Raw genomic sequence first — 10,695 nt, forward strand, 5'->3', positions numbered from 1 at the left:
TTCATGAGTGTTTAAGGAAATTAATTGGCACAATATCAGAGGTGGTATTCATCAGCTTCTTACCAGTTCTGGAGAACTGGTAGCAGAAATTTTGAGTTGTTAGGAGAACCGGCAAATACCACCTCTGACTGGCCCTGCCCCCATCTATTCCCTGCCTCCAGAGTCCTGGCTAATCAGCTGGTTCTTCTTTCGTTGCCCTGGAGTGGGGAGGGAATGAGGATTTTACAGTATATCCTTCCCCTGCCATGCCCATGAAGCCAAGCCCACAGAACCAGTAGTAAAGAAATTTGAATCCCACCACTGCACAATATCTCAGAAGAAGTGACTTCCAGGTTGGGAGCAACTTGTTAGGAATGGAAAACACTCTCTGAAGAAAAACTAAATTGGAATGGCAGTCAGGAAAAGATATGAAAGCAAGACATATAAATATTGGCCTGAATACTAAGAGCCTCAGGGGTGCAGTGGTTAGAGTGCAGTACTGCAGGCTACTTCTGCTGACAGCCTGCAATTTGGCAGATCGAATCTCACCAGGCTCAAGGTTTACTCAGCCTTCCATCGTTCCGAACTGTATAAAATGAAGACTCAGATTGTTGGGGGCAATAGGCTGACTCTGTAAACCGCTTAGAAGGGACTGTAAGGCACTATAAAGCAGTATATAAGTCAAAGTGCTATTGCTATTGCTAATGCCAGATAGCTGTGCCATCATCATGCAAATATCTCCTTCTAATGTCTTTACAAATCTTCATCCAGAAACCTCTATTCATCACAAGATAGATCATTCCAGACAAGGGTTTTCAGACACATTCAATATTGTGAGTAATTAGATAACCCCACCAAAGTGTTGTAGTCTACACATAGTATTAGTTTTTATTTTCAGTATTGCCCATAATAAAACTCACATATAGCACATGCAACAGTATCTGTTAACAGTTATGACTTAAGAGGCATCCATGGAATGATTGTGAATCAAAGAAAACGTGGCATTAATGTGTAATAGCAACTGTATCAAGGTTTGGAAATATCTAAGTCTGGGGAAAAATAATTTCCATGGTATGTCTGGAGAAATTATTTGTCCCACTCATTTGATTAGATCTTTTGACCTGGAAATTTCAGTATCAGCTTTGAATGATCAGTATCAAAAAAAAAAAAAAAAAAAAAAAACTATCCGTGGATGATTTATTCTAATAGAAATGAATTGTTATGATTTGCCAACTTAAGCTAAATCTCATTCTGAGGCTAGATGAAGAAGGTCCTGCTGATTAAAAAGAGTTTGTGTCGTGCACAAGTAACCAGACTCGTGTAGAGTTCAAGCTTATTAGTTTATATGCTGTACAGGAATCTCCCCAAAAGTCAGGCACAAAATAATAAACAACTTTTTAGTATATTATCGTTTTTAGGTAATTGGGGCAGAGAAGTGATGTAGAGTTGGCCACACCCACCCAGTCACATGACCACCTAGCCAGTCATTAGGGCAGAGAGCCCCTTGCTAAAAAATTTGAAGCCCACCGCTGGATACACTTGATTTAAAGATTACGTTAGGTCAATACTCGCATCGGACTGTTGAGCGAATTGCATACTTGATAAGACTTACGCAACCCTTCAGGCAAATATAGGATATTTTGAGATGTAGAGGATCTTCTTTATCTTTTCTTGAGCAGGCCCTCAAGTTGGAGACATGATCCAATCTCTCAATGAAACCTGGATATTTTATAAAATATACCAGTAGTGCTTGTATATATATGGCTGTGTTTTTTTCCCAAATGATTTTTATTGTTTTTCACCAGTACACATCTTAACTACATTTTCAACAGTAATTGACCTCACCGGAAGCACTTTTTCATCAAAAAGATGGCGGCGCCAGCGCTTCCAGTGAGCTTTTCCGGAGTAGAAATGGCTTTCTACCTGGAAAAGCTCACCGAAGCGTTGGCGCTTATCTTTGATGAAGTGCTTCCGGTGAGCTTTCTACCGGAAAAGCTCACCGGAAGCACTTTTTCATCAAAAAAAGATGGCGGTGCCCAGCAACCAGCGGCCCGGTAGGACTTGTTCCGCGGACCAGTACCGGTCCATGGACCGGTGGTTGGGGACCCCTGCTTTAAAACACAGCCCTATATAAACAAACACCAGATAAAGATAGAGAATAAATAAGAATTATAAAGAAAGACAAACTATTAGAATATGTAAAAATAGATGATGGAATTATGGACTATTACTGAATGTCGATGCAATTACTGTTGAAAATGTAGTTAAGATGTGTACTGGTGAAAAACAATAAAAATCATTTGGGAAAAAAACACAGCCATATATATACAAGCACTACTGGTATATTTTATAAAATATCCAGGTTTCATTGAGAGATTGGATCATGTCTCCAACTTGAGGGCCTGCTCAAGAAAAGATAAAGAAGATCCTCTACATCTCAAAATATCCTATATTTGCCTGAAGGGTTGCGTAAGTCTTATCAAGTATGCAATTCGCTCAACAGTCCGATGCGCAGTATTGACCTAACGTAATCTTTAAATCAAGTGTATCCAGCGGTGGGCTTCAAATTTTTTAGCAAGGGGCTCTCTGCCCTAATGACTGGCTAGGTGGTCATGTGACTGGGTGGGTGTGGCCAACTCTACATCACTTCTCTGCCCCAATTACCTAAAAAACGATAATATACTAAAAAGTTGTTTATTATTTTGTGCCTGACTTTTGGGGAGATTCCTGTACAGCATATAAACTAATAAGCTTGAACTCTACACGAGTCTGGTTACTTGTGCACGACACAAACTCTTTTTAATCAGCAGGACCTTCTTCATCTAGCCTCAGAATGAGATTTAGCTTAAGTTGGCAAATCATAACAATTCATTTCTATTAGAATAAATCATCCACGGATAGTTTTTTTTTTTTTTTTTTTTGATACTGATCATTCAAAGCTGATACTGAAATTTCCAGGTCAAAAGATCTAATCAAATGAGTGGGACAAATAATTTCTCCAGACATACCATGGAAATTATTTTTCCCCAGACTTAGATATTTCCAAACCTTGATACAGTTGCTATTACACATTAATGCCACGTTTTCTTTGATTCACAATCATTCCATGGATGCCTCTTAAGTCATAACTGTTAACAGATACTGTTGCATGTGCTATATGTGAGTTTTATTATGGGCAATACTGAAAATAAAAACTAATACTATGTGTAGACTACAACACTTTGGTGGGGTTATCTAATTACTCACAATATTGAATGTGTCTGAAAACCCTTGTCTGGAATGATCTATCTTGTGATGAATAGAGGTTTCTGGATGAAGATTTGTAAAGACATTAGAAGGAGATATTTGCATGATGATGGCACAGCTATCTGGCATTAGCAATAGCAATAGCACTTTGACTTATATACTGCTTTATAGTGCCTTACAGTCCCTTCTAAGCGGTTTACAGAGTCAGCCTATTGCCCCCAACAATCTGAGTCTTCATTTTATACAGTTCGGAACGATGGAAGGCTGAGTAAACCTTGAGCCTGGTGAGATTCGATCTGCCAAATTGCAGGCTGTCAGCAGAAGTAGCCTGCAGTACTGCACTCTAACCACTGCACCCCTGAGGCTGTTAGTATTCAGGCCAATATTTATATGTCTTGCTTTCATATCTTTTCCTGACTGCCATTCCAATTTAGTTTTTCTTCAGAGAGTGTTTTCCATTCCTAACAAGTTGCTCCCAACCTGGAAGTCACTTCTTCTGAGATATTGTGCAGTGGTGGGATTCAAATTTCTTTACTACTGGTTCTGTGGGCTTGGCTTCATGGGCATGGCAGGGGAAGGATATACTGTAAAATCCTCATTCCCTCCCCACTCCAGGGCAACGAAAGATGGCGGCGCCAGCGCTTCGGTGAGCTTTTCCAGGTAGAAAGCCATTTCTACCGGAAAAGCTCACCGGGCGTGGCGCCCCATTTTGATGAAAAAGTGCTTCCGGTGAGGTCACCGGAAGCACTTTTTCATCAAAAAGATGGCGGCGCCCAGCTGATGCCGGTACCGGGCGCGGCGCCCAGCTGATGCCGGTACCGGGCCGCGGTATAAAAAAGGTTGGGGATCACTGTTTTAAAGGAACTGTAAGAATTAGGGATGATTATTTACCTTTTATTGGATGACTTCAGCATCCAGGAATTAATAGCATCCATGGGCTTCTCTGAAGTCACCTCTGATCATGTGGTTGGTCATGTTTTAGATGTTAGACCTCCCAGTTGCCGAGGAATTGATCTGGAAGTGAAGGGGGCGGGGTCTCTTATCCCATGGCTATAGTTCAGGGGTGTTAAACCAGATTTTGTGGAGGACTGGATTAGCATTGTAGTTGTCGTCTGTGGGCCAGCCAGTGGGGAGGAGATGGGACGGCTGACCTCCTGCAGCACTCTACCAGCCAAGATGGGGCGCGTAGGGAGCCCTTTTACTTGGAAACTGCTGATGGACTTTTTGCTTGAGATAGAAAAAAAAGTTCTCCTTTTGTCCTATACTTTCTCCTTTTCCCTCTTCCCTTCCTTGCTTTCCCGTTATTTTCATTTTTCTTTGTATTTTGATAAGCTAACCAAATTTGACAAATCATCCGATTTTTTTTTTAAGTGTTAAGTGACTGACAGTTGCTTTCCCATTGACACAGGATGCTTGGAGGAAGGGGAAATGAAGCCGCAGGGATCCAACAGTTGCTTTCTTTAACTGGGTTAGCAGTTGGACGATAAGCATGTAAGAACTGCATCTCAGTATTGTGACAGGGAAAGGCAATGGGTGGGGAGGGAATCCAATTTACGCTGACAAGACTTTTTGGCAACTCAGGGAGCAGGGAGTGGTAATTAACCCAGCCTGATCCCTGAGCAAGCTTAGTGCTGTTCTGCATAGTGATCGTTACTTTTTAATGCGTTTGGCTGTATAGATTTGCTTGTATGTTTGAGTTGTAATACTCTGCATAATTGCATAGAAGCAATTGAATCTTTGCAAGTTCATCATCATCATTACCAGAGTTGGAAGGGACCTTGGAGGTCTTCTTGTCCAGCTCTCTCCAGTCAAGTAGAAGACCCTACACCATTTCAGACAAATAAATGTCCAGTTTCTTCTTAAATGCCTTCAGTGATGGAGCACCCACAACATCTGTAGGCAAGCCATTCAACTAGTTAATTGTTCTTACTGCCAGTTCTGAACTCTTCAGTTGTAGCTTGCTTCTCTCTTTAATTAGTTTCCATCCATTGCTTCTTGTGCAGCCTTCAGGCGCTTTGGAGAATAGGTTGACCCCTGGATCTCCTGTTTTCCCCCCACCCCCACCTCTGCCTCTGCACTCAGACTTGCCACTATCTGCGCTGCACCAAGGGGCTGGTGGGACACACCCATCCCCCAGGCTTATTTCTGGGGTAGGCTTCTATTAGCCCCACCCCAAAATATCAGGCTAGGGCTTGTTTTTGGGGTGGGTCTTATTTTTGGGGGGGAACAGGCTATCATGTCCCCACTAGTTCTTTTACTAGAGACTACACATACCCAATTCCTGCAACTGTTCTTCATATATTTTAGCTTCCAGCCCCCTAATCACCTTAATTGCTCTTTCTGGCAGTCTTTCAGAGTCTCGACATCTTTTTTATACTGATACTGATAAGATACGGATAATCAGAGTTGGAAGGGACCTTATATAGGTCATCTAGTCCAACCCCCACCCAAGTGGGAGACCCTACACAATTTCTGACAAATGGCAGTCCAATCTCTTCTTGAAGGTCTCAAGTGATGGCACTCCCACAACTTCTGAAGGCAATTTCTAATCCATTGGTTGATGGTTCTCGCTGTCAGAAAGTTTCTTCTTATTTCAAGGTTAAATCTCTCCTTGTTCAGTTTCCATCCATAATTCCTTGTCTGGCCTATAGGCGCTTTAGAAAATAGCTTGACCCCTTCCTCTCTGTGGCAGCCCCTCAAATATTGGAAGACTGCAGTGGTGGGATTCAAAAATTTTTTACTACCGGTTCTGTGGGCATGGCTTGGTGGTCATGTGACTGGGTGGGTGTGGCCAATTCAATGTCACTCACATCAAAGGGTGCCTTGCCTGACCCCTCCCTTCCCAGCCATTCCTTGTCACACTCAACCTCAAAGTATCTATAGTTCTGTAAAAATGCTGTTCTGAAGCAGAGTGGAAAGTTACCAGAAAAGTATTCTTATCATTAGCAGAAGTTCCTTAGCTTATATCGCAGACATTATAGACGTTGCTTAATATGATATTGTGAAAATCAGGAAATCTGCTGAATCTAAGTCTAAGTATAATGACCTATGAACTAAATACTTTCTGTAAACAGCTAAATGGCAAGGGTGGCAAGGGTGGGTATGGAAGATAACAGATGGTGTAAGATAAGTATGTATATGCTGAATTGTGCGAAATGACTAATTAGACTTACTTCCCCCTTTTGTAGTACATATGTTATGGTATAGCCTGAGAAGAAAAAATGTCCTGGGAAAAGCTGAGATTGTGAGCTGCATAAAAGCAACCCCTCAGGAATAGCCAGGGTTCAGAATTTGCCATGCTAATGCTCTGAACCTTTTGCGCAAATAAACCTGCATTCTCCAACCCTTTGTGGTCTTGTGTCCTGATTTGGAAACAGGATCTGCTGCAACAGTTCAAGGTCCCTCTAAGTTTTATTCTGTTATGCTGACACTTTCCCAAGACTTCTACTCAAATTTATTTCATAATTTCATATATAAAATAGCCAATTGTGTAATACAACCTGCATATTGTTCAAAACAGTAATTATTATGGCTGATGTTTGACAGCAAACCTAAAAGTCAAAGATCACAAGAGTGCTTCTTTCTCTGTATGTATACTGTAAGGTCTGGCTTAAGCCAAAAATGAACCAAAACAAAGACTTAAACGGAGGCTTGCAAATTAAATAAAGCAGACTTTTATTCTTTGATCAACGTTAAACCTTTTATACCTTATACCTTTAAAGATTCTTAGAAGTCGAGTAACTGCATTGTAAAACTCTCTAACTTAGATTTACATCCTTCCTGCAAAAGCAAATCTCTCTAGGCAATGTTTACCTTTCATGATCTCTTCTCCTATTGTCCATCTAATTGATCACAATTGACCACTTAAGGAGGCTATTATTATTCAAAGGTGTGGATTCCTCCAAACAGAGGTACATTCCCAGAGAGGTACATTTCATTCCCAGGTGCTGGGGTGAAATGTATCAATCCAGGAAAACAGATGGATTCAGATTGATTTAGATGGGACAATCATGTGTCTTAATAGGAGAGGGATGTAACTGATTGCAGGCATGTGTTTATAATTGTTTTACAAGTGAAAGGTTAAGGAAATCTTTTTTACAACAGCAAGATAACAAATTGTTAGGAATATAAGTCACCTAACAGGTATTTGGGTTAGAAATATATAAACCAGGATAAACATTTTAGTACTATATCTTTAAGAGATTGCAAAAACTGCAATTGGGTGTGGTTTCTCAAACGGCCATAAAATGGAGCCAGAAACCTTGTTTAGTCTTAGTCTTAATCTCAGAAGAGAGTGTGACTCTATCTCTGTTTCCTTCTGTTGGAAAGTATTGCCGTTGCTCCATTTCTTCTAATTGACTGATATTACTGGATTTGATGTCAGTTTGTTACTGAACTCTTTTTGCACTGGAATTTCATATTTGGATTATCCCTGGATGAAAACTGACTGATTTTACCTGTGAATGACTTTGGGTTGCTTATTTTGGACTTTGCTTAAACCTTTCTGGAAGTAAAAACCTACATTTACTGTACAGTTGTATCTGTGTGCTCTGTGTGTATTATTCCAACACTACTCTCTATACGTCTCCCTGTATGCGCTCATTCTCCTAACGCGGAATTACCTCAACACAAATGCCTATAGAATAACACTCTACTTAATGCTATAATATATTCTACAACATTTCTTTATTTATTATTACTATTCCCTTCAATACAAAACATCACATACTAGGAAGAGCATATTAAGCTGGACTTATGCAACCTGATGTACAAAATAAACACACACATATTTATGCTCTGGACTAGACATTGAATGCATGTAAATTCCTGAAAAATATGTGGTAGCACTGGGCAAAAAAGAGCAGTAAAATCACTCTAGATATAGGGACAGTGTAAAATATTAATACATGATAAATAATGGAACAATTAAAAATAATAACATAGAGTTTTCTCTCTCTCTCTACTTTCCTATTTCTTTTTCGTTCTTTTGTTTCTTTCTCTCTCTCTTTCTGATCTCTCTCTCTCTCTCTCTCTCTCTCTCTCTCTCTCACACACACACACACACACACACACACACACACACCTGTTCATCCAGGCCCAAGAAAGGGGTGAATAAGTGGGAGGAGGGACTTCTAGGTTCCTAGGAAGAGGCACCCCTGGAAGCTGCTGTACTGTCCAACCACACATATTGCTGATCAATTGGTCATCAGTGTTTAGTGTCAAGATCTCTTTGCAAATTCTTTTTTAAGGCGATAAGAAAAGATCTGATGGATCAGACAAAGGTCAGTCTAAGATTCACAGGGAGCACACAAATCCCTCTGGTTCTCCCTGGTCGGTCAGGCGAGGCCATACAGGCAATTTCTCCCTCTCCCCCAGGAGGATGGAGGGGAAGCAGCTCCCCGGGGCAAGGGGAAGGACAGGGCTTATTGAACTGGCATCTGGATCTCTTCTGCCACGTGACCTATGGGGACAGCCTTTTGCCTTATTGCAAGGATAAGTGTTTTTACAAATGCTCCAAGAGCCTCCAACCCCAATCAGCTTGTGGTTAAGTGGCGGAGAGGTCTGAGGGCACCGCCTTCCCTAAAGAATTGCTCACTGAAATGGAATGAAGTTGCACAAAAGAAACCTGCAGAAAGCATGGATAATTCTGCTCTTTCAAACAGTTTTCCCTTGGAGCAATTCCAAACAGGCCGTCCTTCAAAAGCAACTATAAACAATCCACTCAAGGATGAACTGAATGAACCCGCTGCAGCGGGGCGGCGGGATAAGGAAGAAATCGGGTGGCGCCCCACTCCAACCCCCTCTCTCTCTTGCACATACCCTCCCACTCTCTTCCTATTTTTTTCCCTCTCTCTCTTGCTCATACACATGCACACACACCTGGTCTGACTGGGATGGCGCGAGAAGGCAGAAAGCGACCAGTGGGGTGGCGTCTGGACTCACTTTGTTTATTTCGTTTCCCAGCGGTTACAGCAGTGGTGGTGCTGGCGATATTCCGAGAGGGCAGGGTGGGCAGATGTATCGGGGCTGCCACAGCTGCATGTGTGCATGTCCGCCACCCCCTCAGCCTCAGTGCAGATGTCCCTCAAGGGCCACACACCCACCCGCTGGCCAGGCTGGGATAAAAGCGGTGCTGGGAGGAGGCAGAAAGCACCCAGCATGTGCAGCTGCCGTGGCCGGTCGCTTTGTTCATTTTGTGCCCTGGGAGAGCAGCAAAAAGCCTGCTTGGGTGGGGAGGACGGAAAGCCCTGGCCCGCCTGTTCTGGCTGGCAGCTCTGCTCCCCTTGCTATTCCAGGTTCTGACACACTGGCCAGCTTGGACATGGGGCATTTGAAGCCCTGCCAGCAAACGCTGCCCCACCAGCTGCTCCTGCCACCGCTGAGAGCAGTTCTTGCCCGTCTCTTGCTACTGCTCTTTTGGGGAGGCATGGCTGCATGTGTGAACTACCGCTGCCCTCTTACCTGCAGTGGTGGCAGGCTGGCTGGCGTGCCAGAACCTGGAAGAGAGTAAGGGGAGCAGAGGCACCGGCATGCAGGTCCACCCCATTGAGACCGCTGCACCGGAGGGACTTGCCCATGCGCCTTCTCCTTGCAGAAAGTCCCGGCCCCACATGTGCACGTGAGGTCCCAGGACTTTCTGCTAGGAGTGTAAATAAGTTCCTGAGTTCCCCTCTTCAACTTAGATTATCAATCATTACAATGTTATCCAGCAGCGTTGTTTGTTTTCTCCGCTCCGTCTCCCTCACTCCCCTAAGCTTCAGATTCTGTCGAGCGAGGCGTTTCGTGAAGCCCGACAAAAAATACATGCAATCAACAGAAACAAATGAGGCAGCTTAGAAACAAGAGGATGCTCAGAGCAGCCCTAGTTCTACAGTATCATAGAATAAGAACAGCCCAGAAGAAAGGCAATAGCAGGAAGGAAGGAAGGAAGGAAGGAAGGAAGGAAGGAAGGAAGGAAGGAAGGAAGGAAGGAAGGAAGGAAGGAAGGAAGGAAAGAAAGAAAGAAAGAAGAAACCACCTACTGAGGGCTGCAGAATCATGCAGCCTTTAATGTTTCAGATTGTTGACCCTTCCTAGACCCAACTGATGCTTCTTATTGTATCTACAGTACATGAGTTTCAGTCCCAAAGATGTTCCTTCTCCCCAGGAGCCCAACCTTCTATTCTGGATGAATACTTCTGCACCCTTTCACTCTTTGTTCCTCAACATCCTTCTTACATTGGATCACAAGCTATTGAACCAAATCAGAACCAAGAACAACAGTTGCAGTTATGTAGATGTAGAAGAGACTGGAGATTTAACAGCCTTCAAACTCCAATCCAAGATTGCAGGCAAAACAGGAGCCTCAGGCTCAATACTTTTAATCCCCTGACACTCATAGCCAGATATTATTTCTCTTCATTGTGTCTCTGTATGTGGCATTGTTTCAGAGAACTTACACAAACAAAACAAACTTTACAAGAATAAATA

Source organism: Notechis scutatus, chromosome 4 (genome assembly GCF_049901735.1).
Source record: "Notechis scutatus isolate UNSWTSFEM ecotype Mainland chromosome 4, rNotScu1.2, whole genome shotgun sequence".
Classification (NCBI taxonomy): Eukaryota; Metazoa; Chordata; class Lepidosauria; order Squamata; family Elapidae; genus Notechis; species Notechis scutatus.